Consider the following 25,623-nt stretch of genomic DNA (forward strand, 5'->3'; position numbering starts at 1 on the left):
AAAAAATACGTTGGCGGCTTCACTCTTGCAGGACATGGCGTAGCTTGCAGCAGAAAGTGCAGCGATCTATGCCCGGAAGTGGGAGCAAATTCCTGAATTTGACAGGTATCTGCTCCCTGCTTTTATTTATTTATTTATTTATTTATTTATCGCAACTCTTTTAGAATCACTTTAATGCAGGGCTTTGGCTTTTAGTTCAGGAAGAAAAAGCCTCCACTGCTGGTTTCCCAAAGTCTTTCTGTGCAAACGATGGATGGCGTAATGTCTTAATTTATTTTGACATAATGGTAAAAGTGCTTGCTGACCTGGGATGAGCATTGGTAGGACAAAGCACTGAGGAACCATCTCCCGTAGTTTAAGACGTGCTTATTGCATTATTTAGGACTTAATTTTTTGATTAACGTTACATTTTAATTCTTCTTTAATGTGTTACCTTTTTTTGCAGACCAGAGCTCCGTTGAAATAGTGAATGAAGAGGTCACTGTTCAAATTAGGTGAGAATGATTGTGAGATTAGTTTGAATAGTTGACAGTTTTCTTAGTTGTGTAAAGTTTTCTTATTTTATATATTTCAAAGATTGAAATAAGTAAGATTCCTCCATCCACACATGAGGTGTGGCTTGCTGCTTTCCTAGTTATCAAAGATCACTGAGCTGAATGGAGGTGAACGAGGCCACCATGCCTCTGTCGGTGTCCATGTGAGCTCCCTTCTTATCTCTGTGCTACAAGCCAGAACTCCAAAGGGCATATATGTTTCGGGGCTTTGCCCCTTTTTCAAAGCCCCCAACATATTCTCACCCACTACTCACTGTGGTTCTGGCTTGCAGCGCAGAGACGGAGGGAGCTCACAAAGATGCCAATAGTGGCATGGTGAGTGGCGAGCCCGGCTCACCTCCATTCAGTTCAGTGATCTTCGATACCCTGTGTCCTAGTTAGTGATCACCCTGTCTAAAGCCCCATACACACTATCAGATTTTCTGCTGAGTTTTTCCTTCAGATTTACCAAAACCATATAATATGAGGTCAAACATTAGGAGTTTCAATGTGTATGCAATCAGGTAGGCCCTTCTACTACATGGTTTTGGTAAATCTGATGACAAAAATCAGCAGACAATCTGATAGTGTGTATGGGGCTTTAGGAGCTGCGTCCTCAGTACCTTAGTGTAAGTTTGGATATGGGTTGTTAAAATTGTAACTTTTTTTTTTTTTTTTAAACAACCAATTTAAGTTTTTTTGGTTGAAACATGACAAAGTAAAAATTTCAAGCGGTTTGAATACCTTTCTTATGGCACTGTATATAATTGATGACAAGACTTAGTCTAAAGTAGAATAACTTTCTATTGTGTATCCCTATAAATTGTCTATAACAAATTTGTCTATTCTTTAGGCTCCTTCTGCTGAGAGCCCCAGGCCTTCTCTTTGGGTGCGCACTTGTAAAATGACTCCTATTAGCAACCCAACAGACTCTAAGCCACAAAGGATGCCAACGCGACAGTCATCGACATCAAATGGTGGTAGGATTACTATTAACTTTTTAAATCTTGGTGACATTCTTGACAGGTGATCTCCATAGGAATTGGATCTAAAATAGATAATCTATGACACTATAACCTCTAACCACTTGCCGACCGTGCTATAGCAGAATGACGGCTACAGTGCTGTCGTTTAGTTCTAGGAGGGCTTCTGTTGACGTCCTCAAGATCGTTGCCCGCTGCAGTGCTCACCCAGCGTGCTCTGTGATCGGCAATCACAGTGGCCCTTTACCACATGATCAGCTGTGTCCATACACGGCTGATCAAGACATAAGCACACTTCCCAGTAATCAGCATTCATTTTTAAGGAGAGCCAGTGACCGACAAGTGTGAAAGGGGACAGCTACACTAATCAGGGAACCGATCAGTGATTTTCAAAATGTTTGCTCTTTCATTTGTTTAGCAAAAAATAAAACCTTGTGGTGACTAAATACCATCAAAAGAAAGCTCTAGTGTGGGGGGGAGATAAAAATGTCACATGGGTATAATGCTGCATGCCTGTGCAGTTGTCAAAGTGCGACAGTGTTGAAAGCTTAAAATGTTGGCCTGGTCAGGAAGTGGGTGAAAGTGCCCGTTAAACAAGTGGTTATGCTGAACTCTGGGCTACTGAAGACAGATGCTCACACACAATGAGTAGGGAAAGACTGGCTGTAGTTTGTTGCAGAGGGACCCCCAGACAAAGCAATGCTTTTCTAGGTTACTCAGTTTAACAGCAAGCTGCAGTGATGAAAAAAGTAATCTCTAGAGCTGAAATGTCACCCTGCTTCCCCCTGCACTGGGCACTTTATTCCCAGTAAGGCAGCACACCTGCTGTAGAAAGCACTTTCTATTTCTATGACTGAAGTTCAGCTTTTAAGATTTCTGTAAAATGAACAGTCTACAAAAGTTGAAATCTGCTTTTCTTTTCATACATCAGGGGACACAGAGCCATAGTAGTTACTATGCGGGTTATAGGGCCACTGATAGGTGATGGACACTGGCACACCCTAAGGCAAGAATTGCACTCCCTATATAACCCCTCCCACTACTGGGAGTCCTCAGTTTTTTCCCCAGTGTCTAAGGTGTTGGTCACGAGTAAAGATCTGCTGTGCTAAGCTCCACTGGAAGCTTCCTTGCTGGGACTAGCCATGCTGACCGGATCCGTTTAGAGTGTCCTTTCATGGGCCAAAGGAATGGTACCTGGGCCTCGTGTTTGAAGAAACAAGGTTTTGCTTGCGAATGTTTGTCTTTTTAGAGAGCTGGACCCTGGGATCCAGTACTTTTTGGTAGTAGGGCCACAAAGTTTTACTGGCAGGGTGCTGTTGCAGGTCCAGGATTGTGGGTAACCTCTAGGTTCCCCTGTTCCTGAAGGTTTTGGAGCCCACCGTGAAGGGTGATTAGGTTTATCTCAGATAACCCCACAGCGAGGAATGGTAAGTGGAGATTTTGCAGACTTCCCCGATGGTCACAATTCAACCTTTGATGCTGAGAACCTATTCATGTGTGGGAGATCTTTCTTTCTGGGACGGAAACTACCTCTGCCACTCTGGAATGGAGTCTGCTTTACATGATAACCTATCCGGACATTCGGGGTAAAGTCTTCTGATAATGGTTTCCTTCTTTATATCTCTTATTATCTAGTAGCTTTGTTCTAGAAGTATCTGTATTGTCAGTTACAACCCACCAATCAGGTGCTTTCACTTTCTGTCACCTGCAATTCAATATATTTTTTTGAATAATACAAACCTAAGCTGCCTTCAGTTTTATTTTATTATATTTTCAGTATGAGTATAAAACTGTAGATGCTCTTTCAGAGAAATATAGAGAAGAAATAGAGGAGACAGAGACAACCTTGACTATGATGACAAAGTAAAGATGCCGTACACACAGGCTGTTCTACAGGAAATCCAGGGCTTTGCCTCAGTTGTGTCAATAGGAGTTGCTCATGCACCCATTAAAGATGTTCAGCTGAATGGATATTTTATACCAAAGGTCAGAAGATACTTCAAGTGTATGTCTGAGAAAAACAAACAGAAACATATAAAATATATCTCTGCAATACAAACACAGTTCTCTAAATGTTATCCCTATAAAAGCACTGCAAGTACATAAAAGAACAAAACCGTTCCACTCATTTTTCAGTTTATTAAAAGTCAGCAGCTACAAGAAGTGTAGCTGCTGACTTTTAACAAAACACTCACCTGTCCCACGTTCCAGCAATGCGGCCGCCGCAAGCCTCACTCCTCTCCCCCTCCTCTCCGCGGTGCTGTCATTGCAACTGTGGGCATCCGGCTGTGACAGCTTGCGGTTTCACAGCCAGGCATACTCTGCGAATGCGCGAGTTGCTCTGAGCTCTCCTAGTGGCCAGGAAATCTTGTGGGACCTGTGACGTGTCTCAGAAGATTGCAGCGAGGGAGGGGCCACCTAGGGGGAGAGGAGGCATCGCCTAGGCACACGGAAGGAGGAAGTGGGACAGGAAGTACCTGTCAAGAAGGTGTGTTTATAGGTACCCAACCCCCCCCCCAAAAAAATTGCATGCCATTTGTGGCATGTAAGGGGCGAGGAGTGCATAAAGCGGAACTTCCACTTTTGGGTGGAACTCTGCTTTAAGGTGAACATGCATGTGTTTTAACAAAAAATAGTAAAAATACCGGCGCACTAGGGACAAGAAAATGTAAAATATATCTGTTTGCTGCAACCTAATATAGAGATATCACTATGTGAGTCAATCTAATGAATATGTGCGTATGATCAGGGTTGCGCTAACTTTATTTCCTATAATAATGCCTTACTTCCAAGAAGTCTAGACCATGTGTTTCAAATACATTAATATCACTACCAACTAAACCACCACTTTTACAAATTATAAAACCAGAAAAAAAAGGAAAAATATACATATGTGATGGTACCACTGCAGTTTGTGTCTGTTGACCAGACCCCCAACTCCTGCACTGGCGTCAACAAATAAATAAAGAAATCTTACACAGACCACAAACAACTAAAGTGCTCAAGCCCCCAAAATTATATAGGGATGCTGTGAAAAAAATCATCCACAATAAATAGTTTCAACAGTGTAAAAAATGTGTGAAAAAAACTGTTTGTTGCTTTCTATATACCACAAACAGTATAAACCACAATATGCTCCAATATACCATTAATATTACAAGTGCTTTATTATCTCCTGTAAGAAAAAGTGCTTTGTGCATAAATATAGTGCATAAATGTAAACAGTCTCTTCAGTGTTTAAGATTTTCTTGATAATGCTTCTATCTCCACCCAAAGTGTTTAATAGGAACACCGACCGAGTGCTTCACCACCACAGGTACTCAGGTACTCTGATGGCCTGGGGACAGGTACTCGGGTACTCTGGTGGACTGTGACAGGTGTGGGGGGCAATCAGTGTGTGTTGGTGTACACTGTAGGCAGTAACGAGATGTTACCGCAATCTCCTCACACACGATTGGTGTGTGAGGAGGAGAACCCGGTAACATCTCGTTACCGCGGTTTGTTTACATTTAGTGATTGGCTGTGAAAGGATCACAGCCAATCACATGCCGCCGCCAGCCAATGGCTGTTTACCACCGTCGGTAAAGAGCAGTGATCCTGGGAACATGCCGCCACCGACGTGCATGGGCAGCGTGTTTCCGATCGCGTGCATGAGCTGTGCAAAGTGGGGCGGTACCACTTGTGATCGGCTGTGACTTCATCACGGCTGATCACGTGGTAAACGGCCATGTCAAATGGCTGTACACCCCTCCTCAGTGGCGAGCGGTGTCTCAGTGACACGCCGCCACCGAAGGAACAGGGATGCGTGCGCATGATCGTGCGCATTCCCTGTTTAAATGGGAGGCCATCATATGAAGCACTCCCAGAACAAGAGCCGCACCGCCTGGCTGTCATATGATGGCCGGCGGGTGGCAAGTGAGGGAAGAAAACGGTTGTTCACGTAACCTGCATGGGCAAAGCAGAGTTCACTTTAAAGTGTAATGTTGCAGAGCCTCAGTGCAGTTTCATCAGAACCTTATGTAGTAAAGGTGGTGGGCAAATAAAACCTGTTGCTGGACTGCAATATTAACTTCTCTACTACTTCCTGGGGAAACTGGTTGTTTGGTTTAGGTAGCTGCTGTAATCTCAGTATAAATACAGCTGTTCTGCAAAGCCCTCAGAGGCTTGTTAGAGAACCTTTGTGAACAGACGGCATCATGAAGGCCAAGGAACACACCAGAAAGATCAGGGATAAAGTTGTGGAGACATTTAAAACGGGGTTGGGTTATAAAAAAAAAATAAAAATGCCAAGCTTTGAACATCTTGCGGAGCACTGTTTAATTCATCATCCGGAAATGTAAACAGTATGGCATAACTGCAGATCTACCAAGACATGGCCGTCCACCTAAACTGACAGGCCAGGCAAGGAGAGCATTAATCAGAGAAGCAGCCAAGAGGCCCATGGTAACTGGAGGAGCTGGGAGAGGGGGGAGTTCAGTGGTCCCCAAATTAGCAACACAAAGGAGCTAATGATTCCGTTCATACTTCCGTCTTATTCACATGGAGGGTATGAAGCCATACCCCATGGGAGGGCCGTGTTTATCAGAATGGGGATGCACAGGTGTTCCCAGCATCCCGTGTAGGCAGTCCCATTGCTGTCAACTGGGGTGCAGCAGCTGTACCCAATGTGGCATCTGTGTGGGTGCTGGTGCAAGGCCCCGAAATGCACCCAGGGTGTGTCCGCACAACTGCACCCGCATGGATGTCCTTTTTGGGGTAAATACAGCCCCACACAGGGTACAGATTCATACACCCCGTGTGAGTGAGGCCTTGAACTTCTCCATAAAGGACCTTATTGGTGAGAAGAGTTCTCATTTCTCCAGCAGAAAAAGCCTAAATAAAGCTGGAAAGACTCCTCCGACCTCTGAAGACAAAAAGATTTCCAACCTCCCCTCATAGCCGGTGTAACACACGGCTCAAAAACATACCGGCCTCCGCAATAAGGGAGGCCAACACATTTGTTGTGATATTCCCTGCAGTGAGCAAGTTAGTAATAATGATGCCAAGGAAGTTGTATGAACATGTTTGTATGTTTTATTTCCTTTTAGTTGCCTAACGTCCACCACTGGCAAAGTCATTTATACAGTAATGTCTGTTAATATATTAAAAACATAAAATGCTAAAAAAAAAAAAAAAAAAAATACATACCGGCCTCCAACCTCCCCTCATAGCCGGTCCAACACACACCTCAAAAACATGCTGATACTACTTATACTTGATAGTTGGTGATCCAGAAGCTGCAGAAAGGGAAATAGAGGGCTGATGGGAAGGCCCTCCAGTTACTGGAGTGGCAGCCGCCATCAGTGTAGGAGCCTGTGTTGGTACATATATACCTGGTCCCTGGCAGGATTCCTCAGACTTTCCATTGAGTCTTGTAACATTCTGTTCCCACACACAAAACTTGGACTATGTAGAAAAGATAATATGCAGTGACGGGACAAGGTCATCCAGAGCCCAGGGCAAACATGCCCAACTACACCCGCCGCCCCCAAGGTGTATGGGCATTATGCGTCATCAAAACCCCCCCACAAAAAAAACTGAGCACTAATCTTTTTCACCCCCCCTAAGCATAAATTCCCCCTCATCCCAGCACAAATCTTACCCCCCCACCCCCCAAATCCCCCCAATTCAAGTGCCCCCCCCCAAAAAAAAATCACTCCTCCTAGCACAAATTATCTACCCCTAAGATTACTCCTCCCAATAACTCCACTGCAAATCATCCTTCCTAGCACAAATCTTCTTCCCCCATTCCTTCTCCCCCTAAATTTTAGCATACCCCCCAAATTTCCCCTCCTAGAACAATACTTCCTGTTGCCCCCCAAATCCCCCTTTCCAACACAAATCCCCTCCCCCTATTTCCTTGTGGTGCTCCCCACTGCCCATGATACCACAGTGCTCAGGGCAGCCGCCCCTCCTGCCCACCCCTTGTCCTGGCCCTGATAATATGGCACTCTTGTTGGGTGAAGATAGCTGAAGGTATTGCTCTTTTGAAGATAGGTGCTGATGAGAATCTTTTTAGAGAGTAATGACATCTGGACTCTGGTGATGATGGCTCGACTTGAAGATCTTCTCCCTCATGTTCACTAGAAAATCATTCTCTGATCCCTTTTCCTCATCATCTCCTAGTTTAAAATTTCTTCCAGCATTTTGGCCATCTTCCTTCCCAAAAAAGCTGCACCTCTTCCATTTAAGTGCAATCCATCACTGCAATAAAAATGGTAACCGGCTGAAAAGTCAGCCCAGTTCTCCATGAAGCCAAACCCCTCCTCCCTGCAATAGTTCCTCAGCCAGTTGTTAAGATCCCTAAGCTCCTGCTGCCTCCATGGTTTGGCTCGAGGTACGGGCAGTATTTCTGAAAATATTGCCTTGGAGGTCCTTTTCTTCAATATAGCCCCTAAGTTCCTGAAATCATTTGTTAGGGTGTCCCAATTTCCTCTAACTTTTTCGTTAGTACCAATATGTATCATGACAGCTGGGCTCTCCTCAGCCCCATCCAACAATCTGTCCATCTGATGGATAATGTCTCGAACACGAGCACCTGGTAAACAACATACTGTTCGGTAATAACTGTCTTTGTGGCAGATTTCCCTCTTTGTCTTTCTAATGATTGAGTCCCCTACCACCAATACCTTCCTATTCTTTGCTGGAACTTTGCCCCATCTTCACTGGAGGAGATGTTCCCAAGGTTCCTCTGGCATTTTTGTGGAGTCTCATCTTGAGCGTCACTTTCTGGTAAAGTCACAACGTGAATGCCACATTCTGGTGGAGAAACAATGTGAACGCCGCTTTCAGGTGTAGTCTCAACGTGAACGTCACATTCTGGGTGAGTCTCAGTGTGAGAGTCACATTCTGGTGGGCTCTCAATGTGAACTTTACATTCTGGTGGAGCGTCAACCAAAATTTCTTCCAACATTTTGGCCATCTTCCTTCCCAAAAAAGCTGCACCTCTTCCATTTAAGTGCAATCCATCACTGCAATAAAGATGGTAACCGGCTGAAAAGTCAGCCCAGTTCTCCATGAAGCCAAACCCCTCCTCCCTGCAATAGTACCTCAGCCAGTTGTTAAGATCCCTAAGCTCCTGCTGCCTCCATGGTTTGGCTCGAGGTACGGGCAGTATTTCTGAAAATATTGCCTTGGAGGTCCTTTTCTTCAATATAGCCCCTAAGTTCCTGAAATCATTTGTTAGGGTGTCCCAATTTCCTCTAACTTTTTCGTTAGTACCAATATGTATCATGACAGCTGGGCTCTCCTCAGCCCCATCCAACAATCTGTCCATCTGATGGATAATGTCTCGAACACGAGCACCTGGTAAACAACATACTGTTCGGTAATAACTGTCTTTGTGGCAGATTTCCCTCTTTGTCTTTCTAATGATTGAGTCCCCTACAACCAATATCTTCCTATTCTTTGCTGGAACTTTGCCCCCATCTTCACTGGAGGAGATGTTCCCAAGGTTCCTCTGGCATTTTTGTGGAGTCTCATCTTGAGCGTCACTTTCTGGTAAAGTCACAACGTGAATGCCACATTCTGGTGGAGAAACAATATGAACGCCGCTTTCAGGTGTAGTCTCAACGTGAACGTCACATTCTGGGTGAGTCTCAGTGTGAGAGTCACATTCTGGTGGGTTCTCAATGTGAACTTTACATTCTGGTGGAGCGTCAACCAAAATTTCTTCCAACATTTTGGCCATCTTCCTTCCCAAAAAAGCTGCACCTCTTCCATTTAAGTGCAATCCATCACTGCAATAAAGATGGTAACCGGCTGAAAAGTCAGCCCAGTTCTCCATGAAGCCAAACCCCTCCTCCCTGCAATAGTACCTCAGCCAGTTGTTAAGATCCCTAAGCTCCTGCTGCCTCCATGGTTTGGCTCGAGGTACGGGCAGTATTTCTGAAAATATTGCCTTGGAGGTCCTTTTCTTCAAAATAGCCCCTAAGTTCCTGAAATCATTTTTTAGGGTGCCCCAATTTCCTCCAACTTTTTCATTAGTACCAATATGTATCATGACAGCTGGGCTCTCCCCAGCCCCATCCAACAATCTGTGCATCTGATGGATAATGTCTCGAACACGAGCACATGGTAAACAACATACTGTTCGGTAATAACTGTCTTTGAGACAGATTTCCCTCTTTGTCCTTCTAATGATTGAGTCCCCTACCACCAATATCTTCCTATTCTTTGCTGGAACTTTGCCCCCATCTTCACCGGAGGAGATGTTCCCAAGGTTCCGCTGGCATTTTTGTGGAGTCTCATCTTGAGCGTCACATTCTGGTGAAGTCACAACGTGAATGCCACATTCTGGTGGATTAACAATGTGAATGCCGCTTTCCGGTGTAGTCTTAACGTGAACGTCACATTCTGGTGGGTTCTGAATGTGAACGTCACATTCTAGTGGATTCTCTGGTGGAGTCTCCCTGTGGAATTCACACTCTGGTGGAGTCTCCCTGTGGAATTCACACTCTGGTGGAGTCTCCCTGTGGAAGTCACACTCTGGTGGAGTCTCCCTGTGGAAGTCACACTCTGGTGGAGTCTCCCTGTGGAAGTCACACTCTGGTGGAGTCTCCCTGTGGAAGTCACACTCTGGTGGAGTATCCTTGTGGAAGTCACACTCTGGTGGAGTGGCCATGTCTAGGTCACACTCTGGTGGTGTGGCCATGTCAAGGTCGCACTCTGGTGGAGTGGCCATGTCCAGGCCGCATTCTGGTGGAGTCTTAATTTCACCACCACAGGTACTCAGGTACTCTGATGGCCTGGGGACAGGTACTCGGGTACTCTGGTGGACTGTGACAGGTGTGGGGGGCAATCAGTGTGTGTTGGTGTACACTGTAGGCAGTAACGAGATGTTACCGCAATCTCCTCACACACGATTGGTGTGTGAGGAGGAGAACCCGGTAACATCTCGTTACCGCGGTTTGTTTACATTTAGTGATTGGCTGTGAAAGGATCACAGCCAATCACATGCCGCCGCCAGCCAATGGCTGTTTACCACCGTCGGTAAAGAGCAGTGATCCTGGGAACATGCCGCCACCGACGTGCATGGGCAGCGTGTTTCCGATCGCGTGCATGAGCTGTGCAAAGTGGGGCGGTACCACTTGTGATCGGCTGTGACTTCATCACGGCTGATCACGTGGTAAACGGCCATGTCAAATGGCTGTACACCCCTCCTCAGTGGCGAGCGGTGTCTCAGTGACACGCCGCCACCGAAGGAACAGGGATGCGTGCGCATGATCGTGCGCATTCCCTGTTTAAATGGGAGGCCATCATATGAAGCACTCCCAGAACAAGAGCCGCACCGCCTGGCTGTCATATGATGGCCGGCGGGTGGCAAGTGAGGGAAGAAAACGGTTGTTCACGTAACCTGCATGGGCAAAGCAGAGTTCACTTTAAAGTGTAATGTTGCAGAGCCTCAGTGCAGTTTCATCAGAACCTTATGTAGTAAAGGTGGTGGGCAAATAAAACCTGTTGCTGGACTGCAATATTAACTTCTCTACTACTTCCTGGGGAAACTGGTTGTTTGGTTTAGGTAGCTGCTGTAATCTCAGTATAAATACAGCTGTTCTGCAAAGCCCTCAGAGGCTTGTTAGAGAACCTTTGTGAACAGACGGCATCATGAAGGCCAAGGAACACACCAGAAAGATCAGGGATAAAGTTGTGGAGACATTTAAAACGGGGTTGGGTTATAAAATAAAAATAAAAATGCCAAGCTTTGAACATCTTGCGGAGCACTGTTTAATTCATCATCCGGAAATGTAAACAGTATGGCATAACTGCAGATCTACCAAGACATGGCCGTCCACCTAAACTGACAGGCCAGGCAAGGAGAGCATTAATCAGAGAAGCAGCCAAGAGGCCCATGGTAACTGGAGGAGCTGGGAGAGGGGGGAGTTCAGTGGTCCCCAAATTAGCAACACAAAGGAGCTAATGATTCCGTTCATACTTCCGTCTTATTCACATGGAGGGTATGAAGCCATACCCCATGGGAGGGCCGTGTTTATCAGAATGGGGATGCACAGGTGTTCCCAGCATCCCGTGTAGGCAGTCCCATTGCTGTCAACTGGGGTGCAGCAGCTGTACCCAATGTGGCATCTGTGTGGGTGCTGGTGCAAGGCCCCGAAATGCACCCAGGGTGTGTCCGCACAACTGCACCCGCATGGATGTCCTTTTTGGGGTAAATACAGCCCCACACAGGGTACAGATTCATACACCCCGTGTGAGTGAGGCCTTGAACTTCTCCATAAAGGACCTTATTGGTGAGAAGAGTTCTCATTTCTCCAGCAGAAAAAGCCTAAATAAAGCTGGAAAGACTCCTCCGACCTCTGAAGACAAAAAGATTTCCAACCTCCCCTCATAGCCGGTGTAACACACGGCTCAAAAACATACCGGCCTCCGCAATAAGGGAGGCCAACACATTTGTTGTGATATTCCCTGCAGTGAGCAAGTTAGTAATAATGATGCCAAGGAAGTTGTATGAACATGTTTGTATGTTTTATTTCCTTTTAGTTGCCTAACGTCCACCACTGGCAAAGTCATTTATACAGTAATGTCTGTTAATATATTAAAAACATAAAATGCTAAAAAAAAAAAAAAAAAAAAAAAAAATACATACCGGCCTCCAACCTCCCCTCATAGCCGGTCCAACACACACCTCAAAAACATGCTGATACTACTTATACTTGATAGTTGGTGATCCAGAAGCTGCAGAAAGGGAAATAGAGGGCTGATGGGAAGGCCCTCCAGTTACTGGAGTGGCAGCCGCCATCAGTGTAGGAGCCTGTGTTGGTACATATATACCTGGTCCCTGGCAGGATTCCTCAGACTTTCCATTGAGTCTTGTAACATTCTGTTCCCACACACAAAACTTGGACTATGTAGAAAAGATAATATGCAGTGACGGGACAAGGTCATCCAGAGCCCAGGGCAAACATGCCCAACTACACCCGCCGCCCCCAAGGTGTATGGGCATTATGCGTCATCAAAACCCCCCCACAAAAAAAACTGAGCACTAATCTTTTTCACCCCCCCTAAGCATAAATTCCCCCTCATCCCAGCACAAATCTTACCCCCCCACCCCCCAAATCCCCCCAATTCAAGTGCCCCCCCCCAAAAAAAAATCACTCCTCCTAGCACAAATTATCTACCCCTAAGATTACTCCTCCCAATAACTCCACTGCAAATCATCCTTCCTAGCACAAATCTTCTTCCCCCATTCCTTCTCCCCCTAAATTTTAGCATACCCCCCAAATTTCCCCTCCTAGAACAATACTTCCTGTTGCCCCCCAAATCCCCCTTTCCAACACAAATCCCCTCCCCCTATTTCCTTGTGGTGCTCCCCACTGCCCATGATACCACAGTGCTCAGGGCAGCCGCCCCTCCTGCCCACCCCTTGTCCTGGCCCTGATAATATGGCACTCTTGTTGGGTGAAGATAGCTGAAGGTATTGCTCTTTTGAAGATAGGTGCTGATGAGAATCTTTTTAGAGAGTAATGACATCTGGACTCTGGTGATGATGGCTCGACTTGAAGATCTTCTCCCTCATGTTCACTAGAAAATCATTCTCTGATCCCTTTTCCTCATCATCTCCTAGTTTAAAATTTCTTCCAGCATTTTGGCCATCTTCCTTCCCAAAAAAGCTGCACCTCTTCCATTTAAGTGCAATCCATCACTGCAATAAAAATGGTAACCGGCTGAAAAGTCAGCCCAGTTCTCCATGAAGCCAAACCCCTCCTCCCTGCAATAGTTCCTCAGCCAGTTGTTAAGATCCCTAAGCTCCTGCTGCCTCCATGGTTTGGCTCGAGGTACGGGCAGTATTTCTGAAAATATTGCCTTGGAGGTCCTTTTCTTCAATATAGCCCCTAAGTTCCTGAAATCATTTGTTAGGGTGTCCCAATTTCCTCTAACTTTTTCGTTAGTACCAATATGTATCATGACAGCTGGGCTCTCCTCAGCCCCATCCAACAATCTGTCCATCTGATGGATAATGTCTCGAACACGAGCACCTGGTAAACAACATACTGTTCGGTAATAACTGTCTTTGTGGCAGATTTCCCTCTTTGTCTTTCTAATGATTGAGTCCCCTACCACCAATACCTTCCTATTCTTTGCTGGAACTTTGCCCCCATCTTCACTGGAGGAGATGTTCCCAAGGTTCCTCTGGCATTTTTGTGGAGTCTCATCTTGAGCGTCACTTTCTGGTAAAGTCACAACGTGAATGCCACATTCTGGTGGAGAAACAATGTGAACGCCGCTTTCAGGTGTAGTCTCAACGTGAACGTCACATTCTGGGTGAGTCTCAGTGTGAGAGTCACATTCTGGTGGGCTCTCAATGTGAACTTTACATTCTGGTGGAGCGTCAACCAAAATTTCTTCCAACATTTTGGCCATCTTCCTTCCCAAAAAAGCTGCACCTCTTCCATTTAAGTGCAATCCATCACTGCAATAAAGATGGTAACCGGCTGAAAAGTCAGCCCAGTTCTCCATGAAGCCAAACCCCTCCTCCCTGCAATAGTACCTCAGCCAGTTGTTAAGATCCCTAAGCTCCTGCTGCCTCCATGGTTTGGCTCGAGGTACGGGCAGTATTTCTGAAAATATTGCCTTGGAGGTCCTTTTCTTCAATATAGCCCCTAAGTTCCTGAAATCATTTGTTAGGGTGTCCCAATTTCCTCTAACTTTTTCGTTAGTACCAATATGTATCATGACAGCTGGGCTCTCCTCAGCCCCATCCAACAATCTGTCCATCTGATGGATAATGTCTCGAACACGAGCACCTGGTAAACAACATACTGTTCGGTAATAACTGTCTTTGTGGCAGATTTCCCTCTTTGTCTTTCTAATGATTGAGTCCCCTACAACCAATATCTTCCTATTCTTTGCTGGAACTTTGCCCCCATCTTCACTGGAGGAGATGTTCCCAAGGTTCCTCTGGCATTTTTGTGGAGTCTCATCTTGAGCGTCACTTTCTGGTAAAGTCACAACGTGAATGCCACATTCTGGTGGAGAAACAATATGAACGCCGCTTTCAGGTGTAGTCTCAACGTGAACGTCACATTCTGGGTGAGTCTCAGTGTGAGAGTCACATTCTGGTGGGTTCTCAATGTGAACTTTACATTCTGGTGGAGCGTCAACCAAAATTTCTTCCAACATTTTGGCCATCTTCCTTCCCAAAAAAGCTGCACCTCTTCCATTTAAGTGCAATCCATCACTGCAATAAAGATGGTAACCGGCTGAAAAGTCAGCCCAGTTCTCCATGAAGCCAAACCCCTCCTCCCTGCAATAGTACCTCAGCCAGTTGTTAAGATCCCTAAGCTCCTGCTGCCTCCATGGTTTGGCTCGAGGTACGGGCAGTATTTCTGAAAATATTGCCTTGGAGGTCCTTTTCTTCAAAATAGCCCCTAAGTTCCTGAAATCATTTTTTAGGGTGCCCCAATTTCCTCCAACTTTTTCATTAGTACCAATATGTATCATGACAGCTGGGCTCTCCCCAGCCCCATCCAACAATCTGTGCATCTGATGGATAATGTCTCGAACACGAGCACCTGGTAAACAACATACTGTTCGGTAATAACTGTCTTTGAGACAGATTTCCCTCTTTGTCCTTCTAATGATTGAGTCCCCTACCACCAATATCTTCCTATTCTTTGCTGGAACTTTGCCCCCATCTTCACCGGAGGAGATGTTCCCAAGGTTCCGCTGGCATTTTTGTGGAGTCTCATCTTGAGCGTCACATTCTGGTGAAGTCACAACGTGAATGCCACATTCTGGTGGATTAACAATGTGAATGCCGCTTTCCGGTGTAGTCTTAACGTGAACGTCACATTCTGGTGGGTTCTGAATGTGAACGTCACATTCTAGTGGATTCTCTGGTGGAGTCTCCCTGTGGAATTCACACTCTGGTGGAGTCTCCCTGTGGAATTCACACTCTGGTGGAGTCTCCCTGTGGAAGTCACACTCTGGTGGAGTCTCCCTGTGGAAGTCACACTCTGGTGGAGTCTCCCTGTGGAAGTCACACTCTGGTGGAGTCTCCCTGTGGAAGTCACACTCTGGTGGAGTCTCCCTGTGGAAGTCACACTCTGGTGGAGTATCCTTGTGGAAGTCACACTCTGGTGGAGTGGCCATGTCTAGGTCGCACTCTGGTGGAGTGGCCATGTCAAGGTCGCACTCTGGTGGAGTGGCCATGTCAAGGTCGCACTCTGGTGGAGTGGCCATGTCAAGGTCGCACTCTGGTGGAGTGGCCATGTCAAGGTCGCACTCTGGTGGAGTGGCCATGTCAAGGTCGCACTCTGGTGGAGTGGCCATGTCAAGGTCGCACTCTGGTGGAGTGGCCATGTCCAGGTCGCACTCTGGGGGAGTGGCCATGTCCAGGTCGCACTCTGGGGGAGTGGCCATGTCCAGGTCGCACTCTGGGGGAGTGGCCATGTCCAGGTCGCACTCTGGGGGAGTGGCCATGTCCAGGTCGCACTCTGGTGGAGTGGCCATGTCCAGGTCGCACTCTGGTGGAGTGGCCATGTCCAGGTCGCACTCTGGTGGAGTGGCCATGTCCAGGTCGCACTCTGGTGGAGTGGCCATGTCCAGGTCGCACTCTGGGGGAGTGGCCATGTCCAGGTCGCACTCTGGGGGAGTGGCCATGTCCAGGTCGCACGCTGGTGGAGTGGCCATGTCCAGGTCGCACTCTGGTGGAGTGGCCATGTCCAGGTCGCACTCTGGTGGAGTGGCCATGTCCAGGTCGCACTCTGGTGGAGTGGCCATGTCCAGGCCGCACTCTGGTGGAGTGGCCATGTCCAGGCCGCACTCTGGTGGAGTGGCCATGTCCAGGCCGCACTCTGGTGGAGTGGCCATGTCCAGGCCGCACTCTGGTGGAGTGGCCATGTCCAGGCCGCACTCTGGTGGAGTGGCCATGTCCAGGCCGCACTCTGGTGGAGTGGCCATGTCCAGGCCGCATTCTGGTGGAGTCTTAATTTCAATGTCACTTGATGGCGGCGTCTCAATGTGTTGGTCAACAGGCCTGCCATGTGAGCCTTGTCTGCAGTAAATAGTGCATACATCTTCAATAAAAAAAAAGAGGAATTAGATTTAGCACCTTCATCTACATTTCATATATTTTTCTTTGTACAACATCAAGTTATAGAGAGAAAAGTTCAAAACTCTTGTACCAGAGACAATGAATAAACGTGATATGACAGGGACACCAGGATGACTATTGTTGGCCTTTGTATAAAAATGCTGGTTGCCTGCCACTCATCCCAGCCCACTGGCTGGCAATAATCACATGAAAAACCAGACAGGCTGGTTGTACCCAGCCCGTAATCAGCCTGCGCATACATGGATAGAATCTCGGCTGGTCCCTGCTGAACTGGCCGAGATACGAACTGTCTATGGCCGGCTTTAGGAACACAGACACTTTTAATTACAGCACTTAGGTTAAAGGCATAATGCCAGGGCCGGACTGAGAATAAAAACCAGCCCTGGAAATAATTTCATACCAGCCCCAGAGCATTATTATACCAGCCCAACAGCATAACGTCATTATTTTCTTGTTCACAAAAGGGAAAACCATACATTTTAAAGCACATTTGAAGAGTGTATTATATATAGATAAGAGAGACGTGGAATTTACAAACAGCACCAATTGTTTACTTGCAAAAAATCATGGCATTTAGGCTACTTTCACACTGAGGTGCTGGGCGCACTGGCAGTAAAGCGGCGCTATATTTAGCGGCGCTTTACCATCGTTTTAGCAGTGCTTTTTGGCCACTAGCGGGGCAGTTTTAAACCCCGCTAGCGCCTGAAAAAGGGTTAAAACCGCCCGCAAAGCACTGCTGCAACGGCGCTTTGCAGGTGGGTTTGGAGCGCTGCCCCATTGTTTTCAATGGGAAGGGGCGCTTTAGGAACAGTAAATACACCGCTCCTACAGCGCTCCGAAGATGCGGCTTGCAGGACATTTTTCAGCGTCCTGCAAGCGCACCACTCCAGTGTGAAAGCACTCGGGTTTTCACACTGGAGAGACAGCAGCGGCTGTTTGAGGAAGCTTTGCAGGCGCTATTTTTAGCACTCTAGCGCCGGCAAAATGCCTCAGTGTGAAAGGGGCCTTACTGGCACATTTTTTACTGACACTGCAAAAAAAAAGGTGCCAAAAATGGCAGTTTTCAGTACAAATATCAATATTTACCCTATAAACATGTAGCTAATGCTATTAGCAATGTGTTTAAGTTAAACAAAAGTCAAAAACCAAATTTCTCCATTTACATGAAGGTCAGATTAATATAACCCAGCACAGAGTTCCCCCTTACATCAGGAGGATTCCCCCTTTACAGTGCAAGGGAACTCTGACATAAAGGGGAACATTGCAGATCACGATCTAAGCGGGAACTCTGATATAAAAAGGGGGCACTGGTGACCAGAGACCCCACTTATATCAGAGTCCACTGCATTCCCCTTTAGAGTTCTCACTTACATCAGGGTCTGCAGCATTGCCCTTTACATCAGAGTCGCCCCTTGCACTGTAAGGTGGAATCCTGCAGACTATGATGTAAAGGGGAACTCTGGGAATGTGGGGAGGACTCTGATGACCAGAAAGAAAGAAAACACTAAGATAAGAGGGTTTACTGATATAAGGGGGAAACCTTTATATCAGTGCCCCCTTACAATATTGTATTGCCCCCCCCCCCAGGCTGGCCTGGCGGTGCTTTCACTGACCTCTTCTCAGGTGCACCGTGCAGGGCTCAGTCAGTCGGTTCAGCTCGTGGCTCTGGTTTTATCCCATCATTTCCTCTCCACAGTCCATACATGTCTGACTTCTCCCATGACCCCCCTGGCGGCATTTCCACTCTTGACTCCTCTCCAGGGGAGGTCAGAGGCTGCAGATGGTACGGGGAGGTCAATGGCTGCGGAGGGGACGACATGGGAGGTCTGCGGCTGCGGAGGGGATGACGGGAGGTCAGAGGCTGCGGAGGGGAAGACAGGGGAGGTCAGAGGCTGCGGAGGGGACGACAGGGAAGGTCAGAGGCTGCGGAGGGGACGACAGGGAAGGTCAGAGGCTGCGGAGGGGACGACAGGGGAGGTCAGAGGCTGCCGAGGGGACGACAGGGGCGGTCAGAGGCTGCGGAGGGGACAACAGGGGAGGTCAGAGGCTGCGGAGGGGACGACAGGGGAGGTCAGAGGCTGCGGAGGGGACCAAAGGGGAGGTCAGAGGCTGCGGAGGGGACGACAGTGGAGGTCAGAGGCTGCGGAGGGGACGACAGGGGAGGTCAGAGGCTGTGAAGGGGATGACAGGGGAGGTCAGAGGCTGTGAAGGGGACGACAGGGGAGGTCAGAGGCTGCGGAGGGGACGACAGGGGAGGTCAGAGGCTGCGGAGGGGGAAACAGGGGAGGTCAGATGCTGCGGAGGGGGGGAACAGGGGAGGTCAGAGGCTGCAGAGGGGGGGGACAGGGGAGGTCAGAGGCTGCAGAGGGGGGAACAGGGGAGGTCAGAGGCTGTGGTTGGGGGGGAACAGGGGAGGTCAGAGGCTGTGGTTGGGGGAAACAGGGGAGGTCAGAAGCTGCAGAGGGGGGACAGGGGAGGTCAGAGGCTGCAGAGGGGGACAGGGGAGGTCAGAGGCTACGGAGGAGGGGGGACATGGGAGGTCAGAGGCTGCAGGGGGGATGGGGGCAGACAGGAGGTCAGAGGCTGCAGGGGGAGGGGGCGGACAGGAAGTCAGATGCTGCATGGGGGAGGGGGGCGGACAGGAGGTCAGATTCTGCATGAGGGAGGGGGCGGACAGGAGGTCAGATGCTGCAGGGGGATGGGGCAGACAGGAGGTCAGATGATGCAGGGGGCGGACAGGTGGTCAGATGCTGCATGGGGGGGACGGGAGGTCAGAGGCTGTGGAGGAGGGGGGACAGGGGAGGTCAGAGGCTGCAGAGGGGGGAACAGGGGAGGTCAGAGGCTGCAGAGGGGGGAACAGGGGAGGTCAGAGGCTGTGGTTGGGGGGAACAGGGGAGGTCAGAGGGGGGAGAGGGTAGGTCAGAGGCTGCAGAGGGGGGAACAGGGGAGGTCAGAGGCTGCAGAGGGGGGCACAGGGGAAGTCAGAGGCTGCAGAGGGGGGACGGGGGAGGTCAGAGGCTGCAGAGGGGGGGACAGGGGAGGTCAGAGGCTGCAGGGGGGGGACAGGGGAGGTCAGAGGCTGCAGAGGGGGAAGAGGGGAGGTCAGAGGCTGCAGAGGTGGGAACAGGGGAGGTCAGAGGCTGCAGAGAGGGGGACAGGGGAGGTCAGAGGCTGCGGAGGAGGGGGGACATGGGAGGTCAGAGGCTGCAGGGGGGATGGGGGCAGACAGGAGATCAGAGGTTGCAGAGGGGGAGACAGGAGGTCAGAAGGTGCGGGGGGGACAGGAGGTCAGAAGCTGCAGGGGGGAGACAGGAGGTCAGAGGCTGCAGGGGGGAGGACAGGAGGTCAGAGGCTGCAGAAGGGAGGACAGGGCAAGTCAGAGGCTGCGGAGGGGACGACAGGGGAAGTCAGAGGCTGCGGAGGGGACGACAGGGGAAGTCAGAGGTTGCGGAGGGAACGAAAGGGGAAGTCAGAGGCTGCGGAGGGGACGACAGGGGAAGTCAGAGGCTGCGGAGGGGACGACAGGGGAAGTCAGAGGCTGCGGAGGGGAGAACAGGGGAAGTCAGAGGCTTCGGAGGGGACGACAGGGGAAGTCAGAGGCTGCGGAAGGGACGACAGGGGAAGTCAGAGGCTGCGCAGGGCACGACAGGAGAAGTCAGGGCTGCGGGTGGGGCGGACAGGAGGTCAGATGCTGCAGGGGGGCGAACAGGAGGTCAGAGGCTGCAGGGGGAGGGGGGCGGACAGGAAGTCAGAGGCTAAAGGGGGCTGACAGGAGGTCAGAGGCTGCGGGGGGCGGACAGGAGGTCAGAGGCTGCGGGGAGGGGGCGGACAGGAGGCCAGAGGCTGCGGGGAGGGGGCGGACAGGAGGCCAGAGGCTGCGGGGGGGGGGGGGCGAACAGGAGGCCAGAGGCTGCGGGGGGGGGGGCGGACAGGAGGCCAGAGGCTGCGGGGGGGTGGACAGGAGTCCAGAGGCTGCGGGGGCTGGACAGGAGGTCAGTGGCTTCATGGGGCCGGACAGGAGGTCAGAGGCTGCAGGAGGGGCGGACAGGAGGTCAGATGCTGCGGAGGGGCAGACAGGAGATCAGAGGCTGCAGGGGGGAGTGGGGGCAGACAGGAGGTCAGATAATGCAGGGGGGTGGACAGGAGGTCAGATGCTGCATGGGGGGCAGACAGGAGGTCAGAGGCTGCTGGGGGGTCGGACAGGAGGTCAGAGGCTGCATGGGGGGCAGACAGGAGGTCCGAGGCTGCAGGGGGAGTGGGGGCAGACAGGAGGTCAGATGCTGCATGGGGGATGGGGGTCGGACAGGAGGTCAGATGCTGCATGAGGGAGGGGGGCGGACAGGAGGTCAGATGCTGCATGGGGGAGGGGGGCGGACAGAAGGTCGGAGGCTGCAGGGGGAGGGGGGGCGTTCAGGAGGTCATAAGCTGCGGGTGGGACGTAAGAAGAGGCACACGCCATCAGACGAGACCTCACTGAGCTCTGCTTTACTTTTAAAAATGGCGCCTCCCATCGTGTAACTGCGCATGAGCCCTCCTTTACGAAAATTGACGAGCGTGTACGGGCTCAGCCCGAGCACGGCCAGCTTCGGAACAGCGCTGGTGCCTGCTCAGTTTCATGTCGGCCCGGCCCCACGGCCATATTTTTTCAGGCGCCGCTGCCCTCACAGCGGCCCCACGAACAACCAGGCAGCCGGCCCACCGGGAAATTTCCCGGTATCCCGGTAGGCCAGTCCGGCCCTGCATAGTGCATATTAAAATGCTCATTGATAATTAATTATAGCTGTTTTATTTGTATTAGTTTTGTCTGTCTGTATGGACTTGTTTACAAGGGTGATGAGGCCCATATAGCATGAACGGGCCGTTTTTGCAACATCTGTAACTTCCAGGTGCTGCATGCAGGCAGTCTATTGAAAATGATTAGAACACACGCAGCTACTTCTCCTAATATGATATGCACTGTCTGCATTCAGTGCCATTCGCCCCCACACTCAGGGCCGCTGTTAGAAATGGGGCCCCGTACAGCTTGCATGACTGGGCCCCCTCCACCTATAAGGGCCAGGGCCTGGGCCTGCCTGACAGCTCACATTCAGCCAGTAAAGAAAAAGGAGATTGTGTGCTCTGTGAAGAAATTGGGGTGTGACAACATTTTCCTAACAGTATAAGGATTTTAAAACCTGTACAGCACACATACAGGGATCTAAAATGTTTATATAACGTTGTCGTGTTTAAACAAGTGGTGAGGAGGCAATATAACACCTTCTTACCACCTGTCAAATGGACTCTGAAGAGCGACCTGGATGTGGATTGCTGTTCAGAGGGCACAACATGCTTAAATGAGCCCTAAGGCTGTTCAGACAATCCATTATTTTTTGTCAATTCAGCAGGGAACAGAGGGGACTATTTCATGTTTTCTTTGGTGCACCGTTAAGTAATCTTCTGGTTTTCAGAAAATACAAATTCACAGGGAGATGGTGCTAATAAGAGATCTATAACCATCCATCTGCATGTGTATGGACTTCCCAGTAGTGTGTACATGTGGATTGTTGGAAATTAAATCAAAAGATTGACATATATGACTACAGAGTTGCAATCAAAATTGAACCTTCAAAGAGACAGTGGGAAAGGGATCTAAGTCCCATAAGGGATGATCATTGGGAGGTGGCATTGTCCGCACTGCCCATGGTCTCTTTATCCTCCACACAGAAATGAACCCAACTATTCATTTCACACAGGACCTATCACATGGCAGCGTAAAGATACCCCTCTTTGTCCTAGATGTAATATGGGGCTGGCTAATTTAAGACATGTTATGGAGATGTCCTAAACTACATCAGTATTGGGAAGGGGTTATTTCTACTGCTAACTGTCTTTACATAAAAATGGAACTGTATAATACAGGTATTTGCACCCATTTCTGGGCATAGACTCTCGTTGGAGTCTACGCCTCTTCACCCTCCCCCCCCCGTCTACTGTGAAATGCACGGATCCCAGAGACAGCAGGGACCATCCGGATTGCGCAGCGCAACTCACGCTTGAGCAGTAGGGAACTGGGATTGTACAAGGCTTCATTTCCTGATTCCTTTACCGATGATGGCGGTGGCAGCACCCGAGAGCCAAGCGACAGATCGGCTTCGGGTGCCGACATCACGGGTGCCGACATCACGGGCGCCCTGGACAGGTAAGTGTCTATATTTTAAAAGGCAGTAGATGCAGTATTTGTAGCTGCTGACTTTAAAAAAAAAATTGCGGGACCTCCACTTTAAGTCAGAATTGATGGAAGAACCTGGGGTATGCCCCTTAAGTATGATAGATGAATCTAGGACCCTGGAAAACACTCATATACCGATAGTAAGGACTCTCTTTATAGCCTAATTAAGGGATGTCTCCACATCCTCCGACATTAGGCGAATGGAAAATGCAAACAAATGATATGGTGCTTAGAGAAAAATAAATATATCTACATAGGACCCTGATGTATGGGGGAGGGGGATCTCTGTGGACCTTGATGTATGGGGGGTGGTGGGCTTTCTGGGGACCCTGATGTATGGGGGCTTTCTTGGGACCCTGATGTATGGGGGGATATTTGGGGACTCTGATGTATGGGGGGCTCTCTGGGGACCCGGATCAATGGGGGGGTCTCTCTGGGAACCCAGATCTATGGGGGTCTCTCTGGGGACCCTGATGTAAGGGGGGCTCTCTGAGGACCCTGATGTAAGGGGGCTCTCTGGGGACCAGGAGGTAAAGAGGGGACTCTGGGGACCCTAATGTAAGGAGGGGGCTCTCTGGGGACCCTGATGTAAAGGGGGGGGGGGTCGGGGGCTCTCTGGGGACCCTGATGTAAAGAGGGGGCTCTCTGGAGACCCTTATGTAAGGAGGGGGCTCTCTGGGGACCCTGACGTAAGGGGGGTCGGGGGCTCTCTGGGGACACTGACATAAGGGGGGTCGGGGGCTCTCTGAGGACCCTGATGTAAGGAGGGGGCTCTCTGGAGACCAGGATGTAAAGAGGGGGCTCTCTAGGGACCCTTATGTAAGGAAGGGGCTCTCTGGGGACCCTGACATAAGGGGGGTCGGGGGTTCTCTGGGGACACTGATGTAAGGGGGGGTCGGGGGCTCTCTGGGGACCCTGACATAAGGAGGGGGCTCTCTGGGGACCAGGATGTAAAGAGGGGGCTCTCTGGGAACCAGGATATAAAGAGGGGGCTCTCTGGGGACCCTTATGTAAGGGGGGTCGGGGGCTGTCTGGGGACCCTGATGTAAAGAGGGGGCTCTCTGGGGACCCTTATGTAAGGGGGGTTGGGGGCTCTCTGGGGACCCTGATGTAAGGAGGGGGCTCTCTGGGGACCCTTATGTAAAGAGGGGGCTCTCTGGGGAGCCTGACGTAAGGGGGTCGGGGGCTCTCTGGGGACCCAAAGTAAGGAGGGGGCTCCCTGGGGATCCTGGTGTAAGTGGGGGAGGCTCTCTGGGGATTTATTTACATCGGCAGACCACTATTCTGCCTCTGTTGGAAACGATCGGGCGGGGCCCACCAGACGCGCTGATTAGCTCTCGGTGTGTCCAATCAAACAGCGCGCAGACCCGCAAGTGCAGAATCAAGTACCTGTACGTGATTCTGCTCACAGGAGATGCAGCCCCGCAGTAAATGTACATGGTTAATGTGAGTTTATTTTTCTTAACTCTTTAAACATTTATTTTGAACATACAGTAGATAAATTATGTGACCAATGCATGTAATGTAGCAGTGCAATATATACGTGGTGCTTTGTGAGGGTGTGGCTTGTGTGTGGGTGGGTGGAGACAAAGGGGGCCCCATGATCCCCTATTGCCCAGGGGCCCCATGAGTTGTCAGTCCGCCCCTGCTCACAACCATCAATTATGTAGAGTGGCACAAGGGGTTTGAGGACAGATATAGTCGTGATGATGTATTGACCATTTATTACACCAGATATATATGAACCTCTAAATATAGCGGTGTAAAAACTTGAATGATGGGGTTGGGAGATTAAGATATTAGTAGTATACAATGTTATGAGGTATTTTTTTTTTTTTTCTTTTCTTTTTCTTAAATATTGCTTATAAATGTGTGTTTATTATGATTGTACAATACGTACATGGGTTGTGTGTATGTCTTGTGTTGATTGTAACTAAAAACCTTAATAAAAAAAGGACTTACCATTCAGGTCTTCTGTTTTCTGCTGTTGGCCATTGACTTTAACGCCGGCATGAAAGCATCCAATAACGGCTCTGAAGCAGCCGCGCATAAGAGCCCGTAGTATCCTTCTCTGCATTCTTTTGGGCTTCTTGCTTGAGATATCTGCAGGATGGAAACTGATATCTCCTTCCATAGGTGGTCTTCCAATGGTGGGTTTCTCTTTGGTGTTATTTTGAGAAACAACCTTTTTAAGGTTAAATCTGTTCATTATGAAGAATAATGAAACACGCTTTAAATGGGTGAGAATTAAATTGTAATGAAATCGGATAAAATCTGATCAGATTACAAGAAAAAACTCGCTAGAGAAAGAAGCTCGTGTTAACCGTTCAGAGTCAACAAAGCAACTGGCAGGAACCCTGCTGAGCTGTTTCTTATATGAGAGCAGCCAGTGACATCATAGTGCAGCAGTGTTGTCATGGAAACCTTTTTTTTTTTTTTTCAAATCTCCTGGTGCTCCTCTAACTGACAGGCTTTTGTTGCCATGGTTACCAAAGCTTCTGCACAGTGATGAGCAGTGGGGGAGGCGGCTGGGACATCTTAGCTCTGATTATAGAACCCGGGGGACAGCACAGCCACACCATCTACTAAGGATTTATAATAGAGGAATATGATGGGGCAATATTGATGGGACACCGTGGTCAACGTGATCTCATTTTAATGATTGTGGTGGAGGTAATATTTTTCATTGTCGCCAGTGCTTATGTGGAATTGTTTAATAAAATATTTTGTTTCTCTTTGAAGAATCTCTTTGGAATTTGTCCTACTTTTTTATATGCTGTTTACTGA

The 25,623-nt window shown here is 49.1% G+C and overlaps 1 long non-coding RNA gene across 2 annotated transcripts in view; it reads left to right on the forward strand.

Annotated features, from left to right (window-relative positions):
* Window positions 1-25,623, forward strand: part of LOC143931383 (uncharacterized) — a 270,261-nt gene that overhangs the window by 18,563 nt on the left and 226,075 nt on the right. For both annotated transcript variants that reach the window (XR_013262880.1, XR_013262879.1), the window contains exons 2-3: window positions 446-494; window positions 1,387-1,513. This is a non-coding gene — a long non-coding RNA (uncharacterized LOC143931383). The remainder of the gene's footprint in view (window positions 1-445; window positions 495-1,386; window positions 1,514-25,623) is intronic.

The sequence above is a fragment of the Lithobates pipiens genome, unplaced genomic scaffold (genome assembly GCF_037356315.1).
Source record: "Lithobates pipiens isolate NorthernLeopardFrog02 unplaced genomic scaffold, aLitPip1_a1.2 Scaffold_10, whole genome shotgun sequence".
In the NCBI taxonomy this organism is placed as follows: domain Eukaryota; kingdom Metazoa; phylum Chordata; class Amphibia; order Anura; family Ranidae; genus Lithobates; species Lithobates pipiens.